The sequence below is a fragment of the Pinus tabuliformis genome, chromosome X (genome assembly GCF_031772625.1).
Source record: "Pinus tabuliformis cultivar Carrire ecotype Pingquan chromosome X, CPIR1, whole genome shotgun sequence".
In the NCBI taxonomy this organism is placed as follows: domain Eukaryota; kingdom Viridiplantae; phylum Streptophyta; class Pinopsida; order Pinales; family Pinaceae; genus Pinus; species Pinus tabuliformis.
Genome location: NC_142308.1, coordinates 1129961070 through 1129986709, shown reverse-complemented (window position 1 = coordinate 1129986709; position 25640 = coordinate 1129961070). Strand labels below are relative to the sequence as shown.

The 25640-nt window shown below is 43.4% G+C and overlaps 1 protein-coding gene across 5 annotated transcripts in view; it reads right to left on the bottom strand.

The window, feature by feature from the left end:
• The window catches only part of LOC149143811 (Glycosyl hydrolase family 47 protein), a 425142-nt gene that overhangs the window by 174552 nt on the left and 224950 nt on the right, over positions 1 to 25640 (bottom strand). The window lies entirely within an intron of this gene.

Below are 25640 nucleotides of genomic sequence, written 5' to 3'. Positions count from 1 at the left end.
TGTGCTTGAGTTTATAAAGCAGGCTATAGTGCCACCTCAAGATCCCCAACAATTGGCCCAGCATAACATTGATACCAAGGCGAGCATGATCATTCTAGAAAGGGTCAAAGGCCATATTATCCCTCATCTCCATGGGAAGAAGACAACATATGAGATGTTTAAATCCATCTTAGATCTGTATCAGGGTTCCAGTTGTCAAGAAGCTAGCTCTCAAGGAGAATCTAAGAAGTAGCCAAATGAGCAAAGGAGAGCCCATCGCCACATATCTTTCAAAGTTCACTTAGGTTCGAGATGAGCTAGGTGGCGTGGGCGAGACAGTAGCAGAAAAAGACCTTGTGAGCCTTGCGCTTCCAAGACTCCATAAGTCTTGGTATGGTTTCTAGGTTGCAGTGAGTGGGAGAGAAAAATTTCCCAATTGGGAAAGGATTTGGAGTCACTGTGTTCAAGAAGAAATTCAGAGAGGGACAAGAGATGGTAGATCAGTGAAGACAAAAGATGAGGAGAACTTTGCCTTGGCAGGCAAAGGTACCATAACCAAGGGCAAGAAGGAAAAAGGCAAGGTCGAGACAAATCAAAAGGGCAAGAAGGAGAAGAATGATCTAAGCAAGATCAAGTGTTTCCATTGCCATGAGTTCGGGCACTATGGTACTAAGTGTCCTAACAGGAAGAAGGGGTCCAGTAAGGATCATGTGGTTGCAACAGCTACTGTAGATGGGTTTGCTTCTTAGTTTGAGAAAGATTTTTCATTCATAGCTTGCATAGCAAGCTTAGTAGGCAGTAACAAATGGTATCTTCATTCCAGAGCGTCCTTCTACATTCCCGGGAACAAGGAGTATTTCAGCCAACAAGAGGAGAAGGACATGCAAGTTCATATTGAGTTAGGAGATAATAGCAAGTACTTGATTAGGGGAGTTGGTACTGTCATTTTTGAGAGGGAGTCTGGGAGCTCTCTCCATCTCAGAGATGTCCTCTATGTTCCAGGCCTAAAGAAGAACCTTGTTTCGTCTAGCTTATGGATCAGTGAAGCAGATAGGTGTGAGGATGAAGAATCTCTACAAGTCGCAAGTTGATACGTGTGTAGCCTTAAGCAACAAGGAAGCAGGTGGGCGGCGCAAAGATGTAGGAGAACTTTGGCACAGGCGCATGGGACACTTACATCATGAGGCGCTGAATATCCTACAGCAGATAGCCATAGGGCTACCACAGTACAATCTTGACAAGAATGGAGTGTGCAAGGGGTGCACACTTGGCAAGTATGCCAAGTTATCTTTCCAAGGCCGAGACAACAGAGCCAAAGGGATTTTGGAGCTAGTGCATTCAGATGTATGTGGGCCCTTCTCTTCTCCATCACTTATGAGACACAAGTATTATGCTACTTTCATAGATGATTATTCTCAAAAAACTTGGATATTTTTTATGAAGAAGAAGGATGAGGTCTTAACCAAGTTCATGGAGTTTAAGGCCTTGGTAGAAAACCAAACCGGGAAGAAGATCAAAGAAGTGAGGAGTGACAATGGTGGGGAATATGTCTCCAATGCCTTCAAGGACTTGTGTCCCAAGGAGGGCACTAGGAGAGAGCTGAAAACACCCCATAACCCTCAGCGGAATGGGGTGTGTAACGAACAAAGTTCGTATACGCAGCAAAGTAAGCTTATAAATACTTCGAAGACAAAGACATCCATTGTAGGAGAAGGAATTGTATATTGAATATTATATAAAAGAATTGATGTGTGATGATCACAAATGAGAATGAGGGTCTTCTTATAGATCCTAGGCAAGTACCTCTTCACCATCGGTCATGTCCTTAGGGACATACCTCTTCATTAACTAATTACTAGTTATTTAATCATTATTTATTGTTTTTATTATTTACATTATTTATATTATTTTATATATATTTTATTCATAACATTGCCTTCCTCTTCAAAAAGCTTTGTCCTCAAAGCTTACTAATGAAAGGGCTTGATCTCTTTTCCCATTTCGAATATCTTCTCGTCTCTGAACTTTCATCTTCATTGATATAAGATAATATGATGCTCTGAGTGCTAAACAAAATTGTCGGACTAAGAATGGATCAGACTATCCTAGATTAACCTTCTATGGAATCTTTCGATCACTGGAATTTTGTAATGAATTATTATCATAGGACTGGATTCTGCAAACTTCAGTATTCCTTGCAACATAAATCTGTTATTCTAGTTCGGAATGGTTCGACTATATAGACTGGCTTAGTTGTCTGCTCTTATGGTTCGGATGTTGATAAGGAGTTCTATTGGTTGTATTTCCCCTTATCATGCATGTGGTAATTTCCTCATTTACTTCAGGTATTGTTGTTGTTGAGTTGGCTACAAAACCATCACTTGGAATTTCCATTGTTTGAACTGCAATATCTAAATTGGTTTTAACTTCTATAGGTTTCTCTTCTTCTTGAGTTGTGATATTGACTGGATTGGTATTTATTCTTTTATCTTCAACTTGGATTGAAACAGTTGGAGACTTCAATACTTCTTCTTGAGTAAGTTGTTCTAACTTGTCATCTAGTGACTTCTTGGCACTTTTAAGCTTCTTTATTTGCGTAAGGAGGTTTTGGTTATGATGTAATGTTCCAAATTGAAATTAACAGCTAATAACAGACACATGAACTAGGCTATAGCAAATAAAATCACAATTAAGCATGCACCATCAAAAACACCAAGAGACTGGGCAAATAAGCTGAGCCATTTTATTAAATTATGAGCTATAAGGAGTACATGTAGCAAGGAACAAGTGAACCTGGGCTTGCATAAGCAAGCTGGAGCAACCTAGGTGGAAGAGATAACCCCCAAGCGTTAGGAAACTTCGACACAATATCTTTCTGTGCTGACCCAGAAATTGACAATTGCTACTGCACGGAAAATGTTGAGAACGACGCTTTGTGGTGCCTAGAATCACCTAAAAATACATATATAGTTTCTACCAAAAATACTCAACCAAACCCAAAAAGGAATCTACCCCAAACCAATCACTTGCAAAACCCACAAAATGGTGCAATTACCAATTGAATAATAAAACGCGCTGCTGGACAAAAAGAGAATTTATGGCTTGAATACTACCCAGAAAAATCTGCAAATTTAACCCCGGACTCCTCTCAACAAACCCACAAAAACCCAGAAAAGGTTTTCTCTAGTTTTGAACCTGAAATTTGACCCCAAATACCACGTCCTCCTCCAACAACTGGGAAATACGGCCTACTTGCAAACTCCCAAAAAAATCCCTCCAATCACTCACAAAATGTTGAGTTATACTGCCCCAAGGTTCTCCTTATTTCTCCTGGCAAATTCCTTCTCCAAAACTCGTCCCACAAACTCCCACGTGTGCCTAGTGAGTGACTTATGTGCTAGCCCTGGATGCTCCAAATCGTGTTGCCTTCAAGCAGCGATCTCCTACTCCGAAACTCCTCCAAAAGGATGATATCCCACTAAAGATCATATGCCAAAATTCTCCCGGCAATTGCGACCTGGAAGACCACCGAAACGACCCAAGTGTATCCTCTCTTGCATCCTCCTGGAATATGCACTAGTTGAGTGACTAGCTAAATGTTTCACTTTGAATCCCTCCAGCTCCTCTCCAAATTTGTACGATTTAACCTCCCTAGGGTGGCACTCGAAGTCCACCGAAAGAAGGGTGAGTTCACCCCTTGGAGAACTATATGCTAAGAAGCACTTGTGACCCAGCTAAACAGCTTGAGCATCAAAGGAAAATAGATGAATGAACAAAAAGCCCCCAATAGCTTCTATGCCTCTTCTATTTATAATTTCTTCTTGCCTCCTCATGTCGGTCCCTCCATCCAATAATTCGACCTCCTTCCCATAGCAATTTGATTTTCCTAAGGGGTTTGAATTCCCCTTTTTGGGTGGCCTCCACATCCCACTACCAACTTAACCATTCCTTTTTCTCTAATGTTGGTGGCCTCCATCTCTCCAAAAATTAAGTGGGGACTACCTCCACCCAATTTTCCTAAGTTTACATGCCAAAATATTTCCCAACACCGAATTGCAAAACTAGAAATACATCTTAGCCAAATTAATTTAATTGGGGACATTAGAGTCCTCCCCATCAAAAATTGCATGTCCTCAAGCAATGCCTAAACAAGCACCTTCTCGATCAGCTAACCCCAATAGTTTCTGCACAGAATACCAAGGTCCCAAATGTATCATCGAGTCATATTTGATCTCTACCCTGTCCTACCAAGATCCCAAGCCATCTTGACCAGCGTAAAGCATCCCCCGCTCCATTCGTTGTCCAGCTCATCATAGGCCCTCGACACCCTCTACATGCCGCCAGTAAGTAGAGCATCATAGTAGTATACGATCCTAATCATCTCCTCATGAAACTACTCTATCGAATAGTCCCCTCTCGTACACTTCAGAGGTGGTCTCCTGAAGATACAACCCACACCCTATGCAAATGAAGTCTCCCCTACATGAGCTCCTCCTGAAATCCTCCTATTGGCCAACCTTCCATGCTGATGAAGTCCCCCACACCATCAACAAATCACTAAAGCCCCATGGAAGTTTTGAGTGACCTCCTCATATAGCAACCAGCTCATCCCTAAGGGTCATTGAACTACCAAGTATTGTGATGCCTGAGTCCCGTGCTACCCTTAGAAAGGTGCCATCATGTTGATGTTGCGCCACTCTAGCTCTAACCAACTGCCCATTGTGCGTGCACTGTATCTTCCTCTCCTGGAACCCGATGGTGAAATACTAATAGAGGCGAGATACATCCAGCCTAGACATCTCCATGACGCCAAAGCCTACCCATCCAAATCTAACTCCGAACCTATGCAACAACAGAGAATGTTTGCCTCCCCATATGATGAAACCCTCTGCGAACCCCCATGTGTCATCCCAACAGCGAACTATATCTCTGCCACGACTCCGCCCATCACGAGTGATCTATCAATCAACCAATGTTGTAGTAATTGTTATCGCGATAATATCGGTGAGGGAAAAAATCGGGAAAAAATTGGAAAAAATCGGGAAATAATCGGGAAAAAATCAGGAAATACAAAAATATTCATTTTTTTTCAATTTTTTTAATATCTAAAGCATCTACAACATAAAATAAATACATTGACACATAAATATGATAAAAGAACTAATATATATGATGTGTAATATCATTTTTAGTGCTACATCACACATAACAGTGAATCATGTCCTGAATAGTCAATCCTGATCCCTGAGTCCCAACTCAGCCTCAAAATACCAACAAAAAATATAATAATGTATCTCATATCATGAGTCATAATGTCATATACAATGAAATGAACCAAATAACTAATACCACTGATTTCCTCTGCCCCTCTTGCGAGAAAATGCAATAGCTTTCCCTCTAGATGTAGATGCCGGTGGAGTTGGCAGTGGACTCTGCTGTGCTCTAGAAGCTGAAGAACTAGGAGCTACAGGAGGTAGACCATGTCCTCTACTGGTGACAGGGTAGCCTGGGTAGGTTGTGTCACCTCCTCCTCCTCCTCCTCTTCATCAAAAAATTGGCAAAATTATAAATAAATAAATTCAAGATTTTTTCGTAATAATCGTGATAATTTCAAGTTATCGCAATTTTTTGCGAAAAAAATTCACGTAATAATCAGGCGATAATATCGCCATTTTCAAAAAACCGCGATTTTTCGATATTATCGCAATTTTCGCAACACTGCAATCAACTAAATCCCTACATCCCATAACCAGACTTGCTATGCATAGCTCTGACAACTGATGGAATCCCTCTAGCCCTCATCTCTAGTCACTGCATGCCACCAATATATAGGCTCCATATATCATGAACTAATTTGAGGCATGCTAAACTGCCCTGTGCCTGCTATTGTGTATGATGACCACTGGAAACCACATGTTTCAAATAGCTACCCCCTGAATGGAACTAATCTGAGGCATGCTAAACTTGCCTGCCACTGTGTATGATGACCACTAGAAACCACATGTTCCAAATAGCTACCCCCAGAATGCAACCAATAGATGGGTATCTGATACGCACAATCGACTCAGTGTATGCAGATCCATCCTACTCCTGCCAACCATCGCCATTGGTTTCGCCACCCGCCCTCTGGAGAATGTGTCGATACAATGTCGGTAATCCAAATACATACTGGACAACTGTCTCAGTCATACATGGTATTCTCTGCTCATGCATGGTCCAGACATGCACTGTGGAAAGAGTCACACATGTCTCCCTTGTGACCAGCTCCCCAGGCATAGGATCAGTGATAAACGATATGCCATCTCTATCGATGATCACCTCATTCGTCAACCTGTGGCTGTCACCTAACGCACCGACCCGATGCCACCGCTGAGAAGTCTCTCCCCTAGCGCACCAAGTGTCATCCAAATATCTCAAGTGAGCTCCCCCGTCCCCTACTGCTCGTGCCCACAGTATCAAAGGACAACAACCAGATCACCTGTTCCTGTAAGTGATGTAGAAGAGGGGTAGGCGTGTGAGTCCCCATGGATACCGTCTAGTATCGCTCATCCCTGTCTATGTCGATCATGGGTGAACTACACCCAAAGATATACCCAGTGTCTCTATCCATAAGTCTCCCCGGAGGCGACACTCCATGACCTCGCTATGTAGCACAATCATAGTTTTAAAAAACGGTCGTTTCGAAACGGAAACGGCCGAGTTGGTCCGTTCCATTGCCCTCCGGAGTGACTCGGTACAAAAAACAGCTCGGTTGGCCAAGTCAGCCATGACTCAGCCGAGTCATTGAATGACTCGGCCGTTTCCCGTACTGACTCGGCCGAGTCACAAACAGCGGCCCGTAACCCACTAAAACAGCGATTTAACATTATTTTAATGAAATTTTAAGGGGTTTGTTGATTGGTTTGGACTTCAAGGTGTTTTATGAATTAGCTAAATGTTATTTGGGGTCGATTTCCCCCTCCCAAACCCTATTTAACACACTCAAATGCTCTCTACTATTGATATGCTATTCAAATTTCATGGTAATGTTAAATTCTTAAAGTAAAAGTGACATTCTCCTTAATCTTCATTTTCATCCTTTTACTTAAATTTTTAACATTACCATGAAATGACTCAGGATGTTTGAGAGTGGTTTCGGCCTCATTGGATTTCATATGGAGAAAGTAGAATTTTAGATTTCATTCAAAATCCAGCAGACTTACCAGTTTTTCAGGATTTCAGGATTGGAGGATTGTAATGTTTCCATTGAATTTTGTCATGTAATAGGGTATGGAACTCGTATTTAATCAAGAGCACCAATCCCTTTATGTACCTTGATGTTAGTGACATTGGTTGTCGAACTCCTCTAGGATTCGCTCCCAAACCAGGAGCTTCTGAAAATGTCGTTCCCGCTCCCATTTTCGCTCTTGCTCCCAAGTAACACAAAGAAGAGAAAGCGTTTGGATCAAAAACGGTTAAATGATCTAGTTTATGTCCAATACAACCTCCGGCTCAAACGAAACCATTTGTTGAACAAAAGACCTGATTCAGATCCCATTGTGTTGGAAGACATTGATCTAACATCAGATTGGGTAGTGGAGAGTCATCCAGCAGAGTTTGATCCTGATGAGGATCTTGATTTAGATTTAGATATCGAGACATCAGTTGAACTTGAACATGTTGTTCAGTTGAATGCAGATCCCAATCCACCAGCCTCAGTCTCACAGCCAGCAAGGACTCCAGTTGTAGGTGCTTCCTCTGCTCAGCCACGATAGAAGCGCAGCCGCATACCTACTCTATCTCAGCTTGCATCTGCTGCAGTTGCACAGCCTGCTAGTGGTACCACTTCTACAGCTGCAGTTGGAAATGATGATGATGAGGAGGAGCCATGGGGCCCCCTATCTGACTCTGATGATGATCCAGAGATTGATCGACATGATCTTGGCTCCTCTGGCAGTAGCTACTAGCCAGTAGCTGTAGTACTAGTACTAGAGTCTGGTCACAGTTTAATTTTGTTGTAGAGGCCATTTCTAGCCTCCTTGGTTATGTGTTTTTTGTTTTGAGTCTTTGATCATGTATGACAGTTGACTATGTATTGCCATCGGGTACCATTTTGATATAATGGATTGGTTCATGAGCCTACTTTGATCATATGTTGTCTTCCATCTATATTATAATGCTGTGTGTTTGGAAACATGAATGAAAATCTTTAAAATTATGTTTTTTTATAAAAAAATAAATATTTAATGTATTTTTTACAACGACCGAGTCATTGAAATCGAGCCGGCCAAGTCATTACCGTTTCGGAGTCGAAGTCGGAGTCGATCCTCGGCCGAGTCGGAGTCGGAGTCGGAGTTTTAAAACTATGAGCACAATACGCCCCCACATACAACCGAGCATCCCTATACTCCTCGTTGTGCCATTATACGTTGCGGCCTCGCCCTACGCACCATTGGATACCCCCTGCTACTGTTGTACCATTCTATACCATCTTGTGTCCTACCTGTGTCACTATGCCTAACACTCCCTGTAGGTACTCATTGCGATGGAAGCCATTCCTTCTACCCCATAGTGTAAACTGACAAGTTGTGGCATACCACCATGCAACTCCATGCTCCCCAGCAAGGCACTGCTCCTCGTTGCATACCCCTACACACCACTAGGCGTTATGGTGTAGAATCGCATTTGTAAGCATCAGGTCGCACCTCCTCATCCATCCTCTGAGCGCCCTAACTCCGCTCCTGCTAAAGGGGATAACTTTGCTGTGTCAATCCTCGGTGACCCTCGAGTCCTAAACCCCAATGGGAGAACATCGTCCCCATACAATGCCCAATCTGGTGGCCTAGCCATGGCACCTCCTCCAACCATCTCCTACCAAAGAGCGCTAATCATCTTGCAACCCCATGCGTAACCAATATGCCAAATCAACCCATGGCATCTGCTCATAAACCATCTGGCCACTAATGCCTACTGAAACTCCCCTGAGGAATGCATCCACTCAGGTACTGGGTTAACTACAAATCCATAGCCATCCCACATGTATGATGTCAGATAGGAAGCCCCGCTTGGATCCAAATGCCAACCTAGGTCTCCAGTACCCTCGATATCTGGGAGCTACTAAGCTTCACACTGGACTACGTCCATCTCCATGAGTCTAGCCCCCTCCACGGTGTACTAACTCAAAATCCCTCACCATCCAACCCCAAGAGAGAGATCAAATGCATGAACTCCAGCATGTTAGAGTCGGTCTCTTCAGCCCTCCATCAGAGATCAAAATCTCTTTTGTTGCATTTCATTTTAGGGGTCTCATTCAGTTCGATCATCTGCATTCCATTAGGAGCATCGATCTTTTGACGGAAGGGTCTTTTCACTCATTCCCCTCATGTTATCTACCTGCTGGCTCATCATTTAAAAAACATATACAATCTTTTTATCTTGAAAACTGCATAAGTTGTCTTTAGGGTTTCATGGTCACTTAGGTCTAGGGTTGTATTAGGGTTTTGTCAAAAAATGTATCAGAGTATTCAAAAATTGCCAGCAGGCCATGACAATGTTTCAACATCAATAAATTTCATCAACAAGTGTTCGGAAATGTGTTTTTCCTCAAAACAAGGTTTTGAGGAAAAAACATAGTATTTAGCCTTATTTGTACAAAAAATCATGTAAATTTTGTTTTCGTCATTGTTTTCTCCTTCTACGTTGATGGTTGATTTTAAGCTGTGCAGGAAATCCTTTTTTCAGATTACCGGGCGTTAGGGGAAGTTCTCGGCTGAACCAGCCAACTCCCGGGTTGTGTTTTCTGAAAGAGCCCAGCCAGTTCTTGATCCCGGGCTTATCATTCGAAATATTTTTCTTATGAATGCATGCAGGGTTTTCTGAAGCATTTTACATTTAAATTAAATTCTGATAATATTACTGTGATTATTGATAAATCTGGCTACTAAAGAGCCTTAGATCTGTAAATACTGTAATTCTTTTGCTGGATCTAGGGTTTTGATTTTGTTTACTGCAAATTTTTTTTGTGATTTTAGGATAGTTTTGAAGGGTTTTACTTTAAAATTTTGTGTATATCTGCCGGGTTTTGTTTTCCTCTTGCAGGTTACAGACCTGAGACAAGATCTGGAGTTTTCTCGGTCCTCTGGGTGTTGCGTTGATTGATTGACCATCTGCTTGGCTGGCCGTGGAAGCATCAAGGCCCAGAAATCACGCATAGAAGGAAGCATATTTCGTTTCAAGGGTTTTGGCTTTTCTGTCACCCACGTGAAAACATCAGGCTATCTGCAAAATCTGTGCATTTCCTTCCACGCCGTGGCTTTATAGCCGTCAAGAGAAAAACTGCAAAGTATACGTGTGGCTGGTTTGTACATGCGCAAGTAAAGAAAACCATCAACTGAGAGCCTTTTCAACGTGAATCGTTCCATCTCCAGTGAATATCAGACATTTGTGTTTCAATACGGGCGTGAGAAAATGAAGGTGCATTGACTGGATAAAGGAAAACGCGTTCACTTATCTATCTGTCACTGTATCCAGCGTGAAACAGCGTTGGGCATTTTGTTTACACGAAGACCAGTTCGAGGGCATTTTGTTGAGGCATCGATCTCCATCTTTCTGCTCGTGGGTATGACTTCGTGTGATGCCAGGTTGCTTGAAAGCCTTCTGGCGTGAACTATTCCGCTCCAGGTAAGAAACCCGGTTTCAAACGATTCGTTCAGCCAGAAATCCTCAGGTAACAACTGCAAATCTGTCCGCCGTTTTTTCTCTCGGGCCAGGCAATTCCTTTGTAATGTCTGTGTGGCGTATCATTTATTCCTCTCAGCGTGAATGAAGCCTGAGTATCCGTCTAGGGTTACTGCGTATCGTTTTGATTTACTGTTTGACATTTGATGTTTCATTTGCATAGTTCGTAGATGCGATTCAGGTTTATTTTTGCTTTAATTATAATTTAAATTTTATAAAAAAATTTAATTTTAGATTTATTTCATAGTTTCATTTTTAGATTTTATTTAAAAAAAAAAAAGAGAAAATTTTGACTTTCATTTTTTATTTTAACTTAGGTGCTCCAGATGTATATTCTAGATTCAAATTTAGATTTAAGTTTAGTTTTGTAGATTAAGTTAGAATTAAATTTTTGTTTAGTTTTGTTTTATTAAATTTTAGATTCAGAAATATAAAAATAAAAAGCTTAAAAAGAGTCCCTTTTTTTTTATGTAGATTTTAATTATTTTCTAATTTTAGATTTAATAACTTTTTTTTATTTTTATTTTATTTTAGTTTTAGACTAGCTTTTAGTTTTATTAAAGTTTTGTTTTTAGATCTTAAAAAAAAAAAAAAGAGGAAAATGTATTTTGCAATTTCAGTTTTAGCCCGGGAAATTTTTAGGTTTCATCTTTTGTGCTGAGGCTAATACTTTGGCGTGGGAGTTAATGTTTATCGTGTTTAAATGTTCATTTCAAGATTTACTGCATATATGTGATCTCTGGTGGTTGTTTAAAGCATTTACTCTTTTAAATCGCTGAGCTATTGAGCCTTTATGGTTATCTTGTATCTGGCAAAAGTTAAGCTTTTCATGATAAATGATTGCTCTTCATGGTTTATATTTCTGCAGTATCTGATACTTAATCGATTAAACATTAACTCCACAAGGCACTGGTCTATTAACTTCTAAATCAAGTAAGTGTTGGTTTCCTTTCGTGTCTCCTAACCCAACTGGTTCACAGTTGGTTTTCATCATTTCATAGGGTCTACCCCCCTTAGCCGCGGGAGACAGGCTTAAACGGAGAGATCGGGGATCAGAGTGACAGCCCCCGGTCTGAGCGTTGTCGTGTCAATCTGTGTGACAACAGATACCTCAAGGATCCTACCCCACATCTTTTGTAGTCCTCCTGACTACAACTCGATGTCTCCCCACCTTTTCTCTAAAGGTGCATGAGCACTCATGGCACAACCGTCATCCGTCTCGACTTCTTTCTCCGCCTTAGCTGAATTTGCCTTAGAGTCAAAAGCCTCTCCCTTATTCTTCTTCCTTGGACACTGGGTTGCATAATGACCCAGCTCCCCACAATCGAAGCACTTTATCTTGGAGATGTCCTTCTCCTTTCTCTTCCCCTATTGTCCCGCATATGCCAGAGCTGCATCCTCCTCCTCCTGTTTCTTGATTCGACCTCCTTTGCTACTACTCCCTGCCTTGGTCAGTCATCTGATCTCTTCTTGGCGAAGAGCTGCCCACATCTCTTCCCATCCTGGAAAAGTCACTCTGCCCAAAATGCTTTGGACAAATGTCTCCCAATCCTCGGAGACTGCATTCAAGGCAGTCCTCACCATGAACTCCAGATCTGGCGTGGCCCCTATGGAAGTAAGTTGGTGTTTGCAACCTGCTAAGGTATAGATCTATTTGCTCCCCCTTCTGCATCTGATATGACCGCAGTTGATTCTCTAGTAGCATCTTCCTTTGCACGGAAGTGCCCTAATATAATGTTTTCAAGGTATCCCGCATCTCCTTTGCCATGTTCTTCTCGGCAATATGCTGAACTACATGATCCTTGACACCATCAAGGATTATGCACTTTGCCTTGGCCATTGCATCCTCGTACATTTCGTTATCAGCTGGGTCGACTGGGATAGCCACGGTTCTCAAGGCGAAGCCCTTTATGCGATGTCTATCCAGAACAGACAGGATCATGGCCTTCCAGATGACAAAGTTGGAGGCTCTGTCCAACCTATCATGATCCCTCAGTCAGTTCATTGCCATCTCCACTCCTCCTCGACTCCCTCTGAGCCTCGACTTCCCTCCTAGAATTTTTCTCCTTGACTCCCTCTGAGCCTTGATTTCCCTCATGGAAATCCTCCTGCCAATTGTCGAACTGCTCCTCTCTGATCCTCTATGCACCTACAACTCGAAACTGGATGTCTTGGCTAGAAATCCCTCAAGCCAATGGCTCCCTCTACCTTGGTTTTGTCCCGTTAGGTACTGTTATGCTTCAACAACAACAGCACCCCAACAGCTTCCCAATCCACAATCTGCCCACAGCTCCCTAGGCCCCAGCAACTGAAGAAACTGAGCCTCTTAGCTCTGCACAATCCTAGAAAGCATGAAACGCTCCTCTAGCCAACTACGTCAAGCCTACCTGACTGAGTAGGATGGCATGGCTCTTCATGAGCCTCTTCTGCCTCTCTCTGCCTTAGCGTTGGCCCTCTCTCTAGCTCGAAATGATGATGCAGGCCCTCTGCGTCACTCCTCTGCTGCCTTCTGCTTAGGAATAGCTTTGTCTCTCAGGACAGCTGTTTCTGTTGCAAATTTTCTGATTTAGTTGGTGCCTTCAACGCTCCTGTGATCTGCAATCCTCTGATACCATGTTGAAATTTCTAGGTCTAACCCGTTAGAAATTCTTCCTACATTATCTGGTTTATTTCACCTACTTGTTTATTTCTTAACAAGTTATTTAACCATATAAATACTGAAAATCAACACAAACGCAGTCTCAACTCATCTACAGATCATCAACTGAAAATAACAGACAAACACACAAGGGAAACCATTATTTTTGGACAATCGTCCCTGGAAAAACCCAACTTGCGAAAACCGGTGCAACAGTTTTGAGGGTTTTATTATTAAGCAGCTTTCTTGAGTACTGCAACTCCCTCTACATCTGTGTTGCTGCGGTCCTTCCTCCCAACACTGCATCTGCACTGCAGCTTTATCTCATCATGTTGCATCGTGCTGCCCATAGCACTACCACTACTAATTGCTGCACTGCAACTCAGTTATTGAGAAGTAATTGATCTACCCAACTATTGACATCCTTGTCAGGCTAGAAGCCCCTGATGTTGAAGCTACCTCTGCTGCTATCCTATGCTCCCTCTACTGCCTCTGCGTTGTTGTAACATCTTTGTGCCTCTCGCACTGCTGCAACCACCTCCATGCCTTTCTGCACTGCTGCAACCACCTCTATGCTTCTCGCACTGTTGCCACCCAACACTGCATCTGCACTGCAGCTTTCTCTCATCATGTTGCATCGTGCTGCCCATAGCACTACCACTACTAATTGTTGCACTGCAACTCAGTTATTGAGAAGTAATTGATCTACCAACTATTGACATCCTTGTCAGGCTAGAAGCCCCCTGATGTTGAAGCTACCTCTGCTGCTATCCTATGCTCCCTCTACTGCCTCTGCGTTGTTGTAACATCTTTGTACCTCTCGCACTGCTACAACCACCTCCATGCCTTTCTGCACTGCTGCAACCACCTCTATGCTTCTCGCACTGTTGCCACCCTCATTGCACTGCCAGAGACCACTGCACTCGAGCACTGCCTTGTTGCTCCATCCACATCTTGCTTCTACCGACATCCGTCATCCTGCCACTGTCTCTTGGGGCTCCTGTAGACGGATATGATCCAAGAGTTTGGGTACCTCAAGGATCCTACCCCACATTTTCTGTAGTCCTGCTGACTACAGCTCGATGTCTCCCCACCTCTTCTCTAGAGGTGCATGAGCACTCATGGCATAGTCATCATTTGTCTCAACTTCTTTCTCCAGCTTAGTTGGCACTGCCTTGGAGTCAGAAGCCTCTCCCTTATTCTTCTTCCTGGGACACTAGGTTGCATAATGACCCAGCGCCCCACAATCGAAGCACTTTATCTTGGAGATGTCCTTCTTCTTTCTCTTCCCGTGATGTACCGCAAATGCCAGAGCTGCATCCTCCTCCTCCTCTTTCTTGATTTGACCTCCTTTGCTGCTATTCCATGCCTTGGTTAGCCGTCTGATCTCTTCTTGGCGAAGAGCTGCCCACATCTCTTCCCATTCTGGAAGAGTCGCTCCACCCAAAATGCTTAGGACAAATGTCTCCCAATCCTCGGAGACTGCATTCAGGGCGGTCCTCACCATGAACTCCTGATTTGGAGTGGCCCCTATGGAAGTAAGTTGGTCCCGAATCTCCTACAACCTATTGAGGTATAGATCTATCTTCTCCCCCTTCTACATCTCATACGACCACAATTGATTCTCCAGTAGCATCTTCCTTTGCACGGAAGTGCCCTGATGCAATGTCGTCAAGGTATCCCACAGCTCCTTTTTCATGTTCTTCTCGGCAATACGCTGAACTACATGATCCTTGACCCCATCAAGGATTATGCACTTTGCCTTGGCCATTGCATCCTCATACCTTTCGTTATCAGCTGGGTCGACCGGGATAGCCACGGTTCGCAAGGCAAAACCCTTGATGCGATGTCTATCCAAAACAGACAGGATCCTGGCCTTCCAGATGACAAAGTTGGAGGCCCCATCCAACCTGTCTTGCTCCCTTATTCTGTTCATTGCCATCTCCACTCTTCTCCTCGACTCCCTTTGAGTCTCGACTTCCCTCTTGGAAGTTTTCTACTTGACTCCCTCCGATTCTCGATGTCCCTCCTGAAAATCCTCCTGTCAACTGTCGAACTGCTCCTCTCCGATCCTCAATGCACCTACAACTCGGATATGGATTTCTTGGCTAGAAATCCCTCAAGGCAGCGGCTCCCTCTACCTTGGTTCTGTCATGTTAGGTATTGTTCTGCTTCGACAACAATAGCACCCCACCAGCTTCCCAATCCACAATCTGCCCACAACTCCCTAGGTCCCAGCAGCTGAAGAAATTGAGCCTCTTAGCTCTGCGCAATCCCGGCAAGCATGAAACGCTCTTGTGGCCAATTGCGTCGAGCCTACCTTACTGAGTAGGATGACGTGGCTCTTCGTGAGCCTCTTCTGCCTTTGCGCTGGCCCTTACTCTGGCTCAAAATGATGATGCAGGCCCTCTGTGTCACTCCTTCTCTACTGCCTTCTGCTTAGGAATAGCTTTGTCTCTCAGGACAATTATCTGTGCTGCAAATTTTTTGATTTAGCTGGTGTCTTCAGCTCTCCTGTGATCTGCAATCCTCTGTTACCATGTTGAAATTTCTAAGTCTAACCCGTTAGAAATACTTCCTGCATTATCTGGTTTATTTCACCTACTTGCTTATTTCTTAACAAGTTATTTAACCATATAAATACCGAAAATAAACACAAACGTAGTCTCAACTCATCTACAAATCATCAACTGAAAATAACAGACAAACATACAAGGGACACCATTATTTTTGGACAATTGTCCCTGGAAAAACCCAACTTGGGAAAACCAGTGCAGCAGTTCTAAGGGTTTTATTATGAAGCAGCTTTCTTGAGTATAACTAGGGTGCCAAACTGGCTCACCCAATAGAGATATCTATCTGACAGTAATACCTCTCTTCAGAAGCAAATATCCAGCAAGTCTGCTCCACGAAAATCTCTCCAATGGTTCTCTGAGGCTCTGTGTCAGCCCTCCTGACCTCTGCGTCACTCTGAAGCCCCATATGTTAGCCTTCTGCTGCTTTGCGCGGGCTCTCTGGCCTTCTACGTCACTCATGCAAACCGTGCTAGCCTCTGCGCAGTCACTCTGGCCCTCTGCATGGCTCCTACTGGCTTTGCGTAGCCTCCTCTGCCTCTGCGTTGGTCCTTCAGCACTATCTTTGCCTCTCTGCTATGCACTCACTGCCCCTCGCTGCAACTCCGATCACTTGTTCGAATTTTCTCAGCAAACCCCGCTCCAGAAAATTGAACTCACTGATCAATCTTGATGTATCTCCAACTGACCCTAAAGCCTCCTCTTATACTTTTTCTATTGAGTCTTCAACAACCGAGATTAAATCTCTAGTCAACAGCTAAGATTAGATTTGGCTTGATCCATGTCATATAGAACCTTTTCACCCAGTTTTATATTAATACCCAATAATATTTTAATTTTCATAAGTTTAGACTTAGGAACTCCATTAAAAATATTAATTATTTTAATATCTCTCTAATTGGGTGGAATTTCCCCAAACCATTTCAGGATCTTGGAGATTTCGCGTGCTTTAGCCTCTCCACCAATTTTCATGGCTAGAGCACATCCGATGTTACCCCAAATCAACAGACATAACCCCCAAGAGTTAGGAAACTTCGGCCCAATATCTTTCTGTGCAAACCTAGAAATTGGCAATTGTTGCTGCACTGAAAATGCTGAGAATGACCCTTTGTGGTGCCCAAAATCGCCTGAGAATGCAGTTGTAGCTTTTGCCAAAAAAACTCAACCAAACCCAAAAAGGAATCTACCCCAAACCAACCACCTGCAAAACCCACAAAATGGTGCAATTATTGGCTGAATAATAAAATTCACTGCTGAACAAAATAAGGATTTTTGGCCTGAATATTGCCCGGAAAAATCTGCAAATTTAACCTCGAGCTCCTCACAACAAACCCAGAAAGTGCTTGGTTTGGTTCTGGCCACCGAAATTTGGTCCCAAATACCACGTCCTCCTCCAACAGTGGGAAATACGGCTTGTTTGCAAACTCCCAGAAAAATCCCTCCAATCACTCCCAAAATGCTGAGTTATACTGCCCCAAGGTTCTCCTTATTTCTCCCGGCAAATTCCAGCTCCAAAACTCATCCCAAAAACTCCCACGTGTGCCCAGTTAGTGACTTCTGCACTAGCCCTCGATGCTCCAAATCATGTTGCCTTCATGCAGCAATCTCCTACTCCTAAACTCCTCCAAAAGGCTGATATCCCAATGAAGCTCCTATGCCAAAATTCTCCTGGCAATTGCTACCTAGAAGACCACTAAAATGACCCAAGCATATCCTCTTCTGCATCCTCCTAGAATACGCACTGCCTAAGTGAGTGGTTGAATGTTTGGCTCTGAATCCCTCCAGCTCCTCTCCAAATTGGTACGATTTGACCTCCCTAGGGTGGCACTCGAAGTCCACCGAAAGAAGGGTGAGTTCTCCCCTTGGATAACTTTGTGCTAAGAAGTGCTCGTGACCCAGCTAAACAGCTTGAGCAACAAAGGAAAATAGATGAATGAACAAAAATCCCCCAATCGCTTCTATGCTTCTTCTATTTATAATTTCTTCTTGCCTCCTCATGTGGGTCCCTCCATCCAATAATTCGACCTCCTTCCCTTAGCAATTTGATTTTCCTAAGGGGTTCGAATTCCCCTTTTTGGGTTGTCCCCACATCCCACTACCAATTTAATCTTTCCTTTTTCTCTAATGTTGGTGGCCTCCATCTCTACAAAAATTAAGTGTGGACTCCCTCCACCCACTTCTCCTAAGTTTACATGTCAAAATATTTCCCAACACCGAATTGCAAAACTAGAAATTCATCTTAGCCAAATTAATTTAATTGGGGACATTACGTCTGATTCCTTAGACGTAAAAGCTCTTCTCTTTCTGGATTGTTGACTTTATGTTTAGTATGCTCCTCATCTTTTAAACTTTCGATTTGTTCTAATAATGTTTGATTAAGGTTCTTTAAACGTAAATTTTCCTCTTCTTGTTCTGATAAGCGCTTCTTGAGTTCCTTCTTTGTGGCCTTAGCTTTCTTGACTTGTTCAAGTAGTTTTTCATTGTGATCTTTGAAGCACAAAATTTTTGTCTTTACTAGAAATTACTTCTTCAAGCTCCTTTTGCTTCTTTGGTATAGTTTTTTTTTATTATCTTGAAACATCAAATCTGAAATATCCTTAAAGTCTTCTGATGAAGGCACTATCGGTTCTGGCTTTATTGTCATGTCCTGAAACTTGATAATCTTCTTCTTATAAGGAAACATCAAAATCTTTTTTTCTGAATTTAATATAAACGTACCCACTTCTTTAAACCAAGGTTGACCAAAAATGATGTCAATTTTCGGATTAAACATAGTTGCAACATGAAATTGAGAGATGTATTCATAATGGTCAATTATTACTTGTAAATCGTTAATTTCATATTCTTTGTTGCCAAAAATATTTTTTCTTTCTCCTATGCTTGACTGTGGAATTAATAGTTGATTCGCCAAAGTAAAATTGACATAATTTTCCTCAACACTTGTGCTAATAGCGATATTAACCTCCTTCCCTTGGGTGTTCCCTTTTAATATAAGTGATCTACAATCTGCAATTGAAAGACTTTTATAGGAAAAAAATTCTCTTGTTATCTTTGAATTAGGCTCCATTCTTAATCTAGTATTAAATACTTTTGCCTCCTTTCTTTATAAAATCACTTTATGACTTATTTAAACTCTTTATTTGTTTCACTTGGTATTCCTCTATATATATAATATTTTAAAGAAGGCAAGGGGTTTCGACCTAGAATCTAGGTTCGTCCTAGAAGAAATCCTTACGTGCCCGAGTTCTGGTTAAAGGCCTACCATGGGGTATGGGACCAGGGACGTTGTGCGCTCTTTGCAGGGTTTGAAGTCAATCGGAAAAGCCTGTCATGAGGTTCTATAAGGCACCGACAATCTTTGTTTAAGGGGGCTTAAGACTGCTCTGGTCAGAGGGTTTTTGTTTTGAACCGTTCTCCCACTTACCTTAACAACTTGCTGTCGTGGCTCCTCTGCGGGCAGAAGGCTCTAGTGATACCCGTGGTGGTTCCAAGGCAGAGGCTTCTAGAGCTACCCGCGGCGGTTACAAGGCAGTTTTCACGGGGTTTGACCCGGTTTTCTCGCGTTGTCCCAAGACAAAGTGGTCTGTTACCTCTTTCAAGCTGTGTTTAGTGTGGTTTACATGAATGGAGGAGGATTTTGAGGAAGAATTAGTTGATTATTCCTCGGACAGTCTTACACACTCGGACATCTGGGTGGAGTCACACCCGTTGTCTCAAGTTGGCCTTAGACCGGCTTCACCCCCTCCACCGGAAGATCAGGTAAGCGAGCGAGGGTCAGATATGGCTGACATGGAAGAGTCACTGCAGGGTCTGGACCTCACTCAACCGGCCGCGGCGGTTTCGGAGGGGTTTATAAACCTAGTTGAAGGCACAAGCTCCCCTTTTCTCTCAATACCATCGCCTTCAGAATTGTTAACATGGAGTGAGCAAAACCAACATGCGGATGGTTTTCAGAATAGGGAGGGTTTCCCAGTAGCAGGGTCGAAAGGACTGGGTCTTGGCACAAATGTTCCGGCAAATCCTCATGTAACAGCGCACATCCCTGTTAGCAGACCCGAACCCTACTCAGAAGTTTTCCCAAATATTTCACCTAGAAGCAACGCTCTGCCCTCTGGGTTTTTCGACGGCATAGCGATCAAGGAAGCTAAGGGGGACGAGACCTGTGCCTCGGACTCAAATGATAACCCGGTGGAGGTCGATCGACAGCAACCCTCTGGCCTAGGCCCAAAGGAGAAGTCTGGCAAGAAATCCAAGCTCTCCAAAGCAAGAGAAAGGGGCCGACTACTAGTTTTTGGGGAAGGAGTTGGCATGGATAAAGCGGCATTGACAGAAAGTACTGTGCTAGTGGGCAGAGTCCGAGGTAGAAATTACTCTCCGAGTCGATTGAAGAGATGGACAATGGAAGTATGGGGAAATATACTGGAACAACTTCCCGCGGTCTTGTCGATGTCCAGGGGTTGGTTTGCCCTTATCTTCTCATAGCGGGATCAAGTGAACTAGGTACTGACTCACTATTGGCATCTGGAAATGATCCCCGTCCTCCTCAAACGTTGGACACCTCTTTTCGACCCGAAGAAGGAAAGCCTGGGTGCAGGGCCGATATGGGTTTGTCTGTCGGGACTCCCACTGCAATTCTGGTCCGAAGACATTTTTCAGGTGATAGGCAACGATTTGGGCACATATCTTGATCATGACAGATCGTATATGGACTCGGGGGTTTTGGCAATGGCTAGATTCTTGGTTCACCTAGACACAAGAGAGGGCCTGGTGGAAAGTTATCGCTTTCAAATGGGCGACATTATCCGCTGGCAGGAGCTGGATTATGAGGGCATCCCCTTCAGGTGCTAGAGATGCCATGAGGTTGGCCACCTTTACAAATCTTGCCCCCTGGTCATTGGGCGAAGGCCGAGTCCCCCAAAATGTTTTGCAGCAGCTTGTACTCAAATAGAGCTGGGGATGGAGGATCTCAACGTGCTTCAGGGCAGCTTGAGGCAGGGTCAGGACGGGCCGACTTTTGTGAGGTCCAAGTCGGACGCTTGGACCATGGAAGCCCCGACTACCAGAGCGCGCGCTAGGGAGAACAATGGTTTTTCGGGTACCTCTTCTCCCCTCCATCCTCAATTTACAAATGATTGTATGCTATCTGTTTCTGCATCTTCAATTTGTATTTCGAATATTGTTTCTAATACTAGTAAGCTGAGCCCCGTCATCTGCCCTGTGGCCTCTGCCCCTGTGCCCATCCTCAGTACCCCCTGCTCTACAGTCCATCATGAACTCTCTCAAGACCCCTCTGGGGATTCGGCCTCCAGTACCTCCCACCGATACAATTTGCGCTCCAATCCCCCCTCCCTCCATGCCTTCGGACTGGATGAGGACTTGCACCCCCCCTACCACCCACGGCCCCTCCGGGCAAACAATCTCGTCTCTCAACAGCTATCAAAAGGGCCAACCTTGAGGTGGCTTCAGGTATACAGAGTCCTATAGACCAGATCCTTAGAGCAAAGGGGAACCCTGCAAAGGTTGACCCACGAAAGGCATCTCTTTCAACTGCAGGGGTTTGGCCAACCCGGATAAAAAATTGGCGCTGAAAAGATTGTGTAATCAATGAATGAATTGAATTGATTTTCATGAGCAAATGAAGCTCAATAAGTAATACAAAGATATTTACAAACATAGAAACATCAAGTTTCTATTTAGGAAATAGAAACAACCAGTTTCTTCTAAGAAACTGCTAATACGATAAAAATAGAAACAGCTAATAAGAATGAGCATTAAACACTAAATAGCATTATTCTAATACCCTCCCTTAATGCTCAATCTATTTACAACACCGATAGATCCTCTGAATTTTACAAACTTATCAGGACCAAGGGGCTTGGTGAAGATGTCTGCGGGTTTCTCTGTTGTGGGAACATATCGCAACTGAACGGATCCGTCTTCAACAAGCTGGCGAATGTAGTGGCAATGGGTTTCCACATGCTTTGTTCGTTCATGAAAGACTGGATTCTTGGCAAGTTTGAGCACTCCCTGATTATCACAGAACAAGGGAGTAGGACCTGTCTAGGAAACATGCATATCCGCAAGCATACGTCGAAGCCAAACTGCCTCACAAGATGCCTTAACTGCTCCCCGATACTCTGCTTCTGTTGAGAAGAGAGCCACTGCTTGCTGCTTCTTACTAGTCCAGGTGACAGCACCGAATCCTAGACTAAACACATATCCAACTGTAGATTTACGGTCATCAATTGAACCGGTCCAGTCAGAATCTGTGTAACCACTAGGTATAGGATCGGAACTTCGAGTGTACAGAAGTCCATAATCAGGAGTGCCACGCACATAACGCAGCACACGCTTCGCTGTTGTCCAATGATCAACCTTAAGAGCTGACATGAAGCGGGAAATATAGCTCTGCAAAACTGATGTCAGGTCTAGTGGCAGTGAGGTAGATGAGGCTGCCCACTAATTGCCTAAATAAAGTTTCATCCACAAGGGGTGAGGCTCACTGAGCTGAAAGTTTGAGCCCTGGTTCCATAGGAGTTGTGGCAGGTTTGCAATCCTGCATTCTGAACCTGTCCACAAGATTTTTGGCATACTTGGACTGAGAGAGAAAGATGTTGTTCTTAGTCTGCCAGACTTCAACCCCCAGATAGTAATGAAGGAGTCCCAAATCTGCCATATCAAAGGTGCTGCATAAATCTTGTTTGATCCCATGGATCAAATGTGTTGAACTGCCAGTAATGATAAGGTCATCCACATAGACAACCACAAACAAAATATCATCATCAGTATGCTTGATATACAGGTTTGCATCAGATGGGCTCCGCTGAAAGCCATGATCTGTTAGGTAACGATCAATTTTCATGTACCAAGCTCGAGGAGCTTGTTTCAATCCATAGAGTGCTTTAACTAATCTACATACTTTCTGTTCTTGACCGGCAACCTTGAATCCTGGAGGCTGCGTCATGTAGACTTCTTCTTGTAAGTCACCATTTAGGAAAGCACTCTTTACATCCATCTGATGAACTTTCCAATTGAACTGAGCTGCTAGTGCAAAAAGACACGTCGTATGGTACTCATCTTGGCTATAGGAGCAAAGGTCTCCTCATAGTCGATGCCCTCTTTCTGTGAGAACCCTCGAGCAAGAAGACGAGCTTTATACTTGTCTAGGGTTCCGTCAGCTTTGTATTTCACTTTATACACCCATTTGCAGCTGATAGGCTTTTCCCCTGCAGGAAGCTCAAAAAGGGTCCACGCGTGATTCTTCTGAAGACTCTGGAATTCAGCTTCCTGTTCCCACTTAGATGTACCCTTAGCCTCTGAATAGGTTTGAGGCTCAAAAATACTATGCAGGTTAGCCATAAGAGCAAAATTTACTGTGAACTGTTGTTTGCTCTTATGTCTAGAAGTTCTACCTTCAAGGAGCTCATTATCTTGGAGATCACCAATGGTTTTAGCCCACCATTTAGGCCGAAGAGTAGAGGAACCAATATCAGGAGGAGGTAGAGAAGGCTCAGGAACAATAGGAGCAGCAAGAGGAGGGTTATTTTCCGGAGGAAGCTCAGGTAGTGTATCATCAAATACTGATGCTGCATCATCCCTCCCATCAAGTGGACCTACCAGAAGAAGAACACTGTGAGGCTGATCCTCAGAACACTGCGCAGAAGGAGGAGACTAAAAGAATCCTCTGTCTTCATCGAATACTACATCCCAACTGAAGCTAAGACGACCAATGGCTATATCTATCAGCCTATAGGCCTTGTGATGATCACTGTACCCTGTCATCATGAGTTTCTGGCTTTTGGAATCCAACTTAGAGTGCTTAGCAACTGGAATCCAAACATATGCAACCAAGCCAAATACTTTGAGGTGATTGATCTTAGGCTTACAGCCAGAACAAACCTCTTCGGGAGTCTTCCCCTTAACAGCCTGAGTAGGTGATCGGTAAAGAAGATAGACAGCAGTAAATACTGCTTCAGCCCAGAATTTGTTCGGAACACTCCTGTGTTGTAACATGGAATGAGCCATTTCAATAATCGTACGGTTGCGGCGTTCGACAACACTGTTTTGCTAAGGAGTGTAGGGTGTAGTTAACTGGCGTTTGATGCCATGAGTATCACAGAAGTTGGAGAAAGCAGAAGAACAAAATTCCCCCCGTTATCTGTCCTAAGAGTTATGATATTACAGCCAGCCTCTTTTTCAACTAAGGATTTAAACCTCTGAAAGATACTAAATACATCAGATTTATATTTTAGAAAATACAGCCACATCTTTCTACTAAAATCATTTACAATAAGCAAAAAATATTTGCAACCGATAATAGAAGATGTATTCATAAGACCACAAATATTAGCATGAATTAACTGGTACCTTAGATGCGCGCAAAGATTCTCCATCCTTGAATGAAGACCAATGTTGCTTGCCAGCTTGACAGGCGCCACATACTCCCAACTGCTGAGTCTGAATATCAGGTAACCCCGACACAAGTCCCTCCCGAGAGAGCTGAGAGAGATACTGCATGTTTAGATGCCCATATCGCTGATGCCACAGAGTGCTAATGGGAGAAACACGAGTTGCTAGAGCCACTTCTAGAGAATCACCAGTGTCAAGAAGCCTGTATAGACCATGATCCTCTAGGCCAACAACAACCGAAAGACTAGTCTCCCTATCGATAATGGAGCACTTGTGCACATTGAACACTACATCAAGCTGAGGAGAGTTCCTCATAATCTGGCTAACAGGCAGCAGATTAATTTCCATACCAGGAACATAGTACACATTCAGGAAGATGAGTGTGCACCCACCAGACTGGATCTGAACTGTACCTCTGCCAACCACTGTGTACTTTTCACCTCCGCCGAATATCACAGAATCACTGAAAGGTGAGAAGTCAATAAACTAGTCACGCCCGTGAGAGAAATGGCGTGATGTACCAGAGTCAATGTACTAGGTAGAAGACGGGACATGATCTAAAGACCTTTTAGCCATAAAGGCGTAAAAGGCAGATTTTGTCTGCTCGGAATGTTCTACATCATTCGCTCTCTGATGGGGCCCTCCCTGTTTCTTCTGTTCAGAAGCAATCCTCTATCGGCAATCTTTCTTCATGTGGCTGAACTTGTGACAGTAATGACACTGCACATTTTTCTTCCTAGCAGGATCAAAAGGTTGAGAAGAAGCTTTCTGCTGAAAGAACTGAGAGGACTGATATTTGGCAGCAAAAGCATTTTCTGAGGAGGCTGATGAAGCGCCACTACCAAACTGCTGTTTCCAATGATCTTGCTGCAGGAGTTTGGTGCATAACTCTGGAAACTTCAGATCAACATTAGTAGTGGTAATGTTGAGTGTTTCTATGAAGTGTTCATAAGATTTCGGTAGACATTTCAGAGTGATAACTACCATGTCTTCTTCCTCCATTGTCCAACCAATGGCTTCGAGCTGATCTCGAAGTTCTTTAATTTTGTTAAGATGTTCCTATAAAGACATATGTTCATCCATCATGATGGAGAACAACTGATTCTTTAGAAAGAAAGCTCTGCTCTTGTTGGATGTTTCATGCAGTTCCTTCAAATGCTACCATATTTTGGCAGCTGTCTTGCCAAAAGGAATCTGTGGTAACTGATCATCAGTCACAGAGAGTTTGAGAAGCATAACAGCTTCTCAATTTCAATCATCAAATTTATCTTGATCAGTGCCAGCTGTACCAGGACGTAGCTCTTTGCCCAAAATGAGCTGATCAA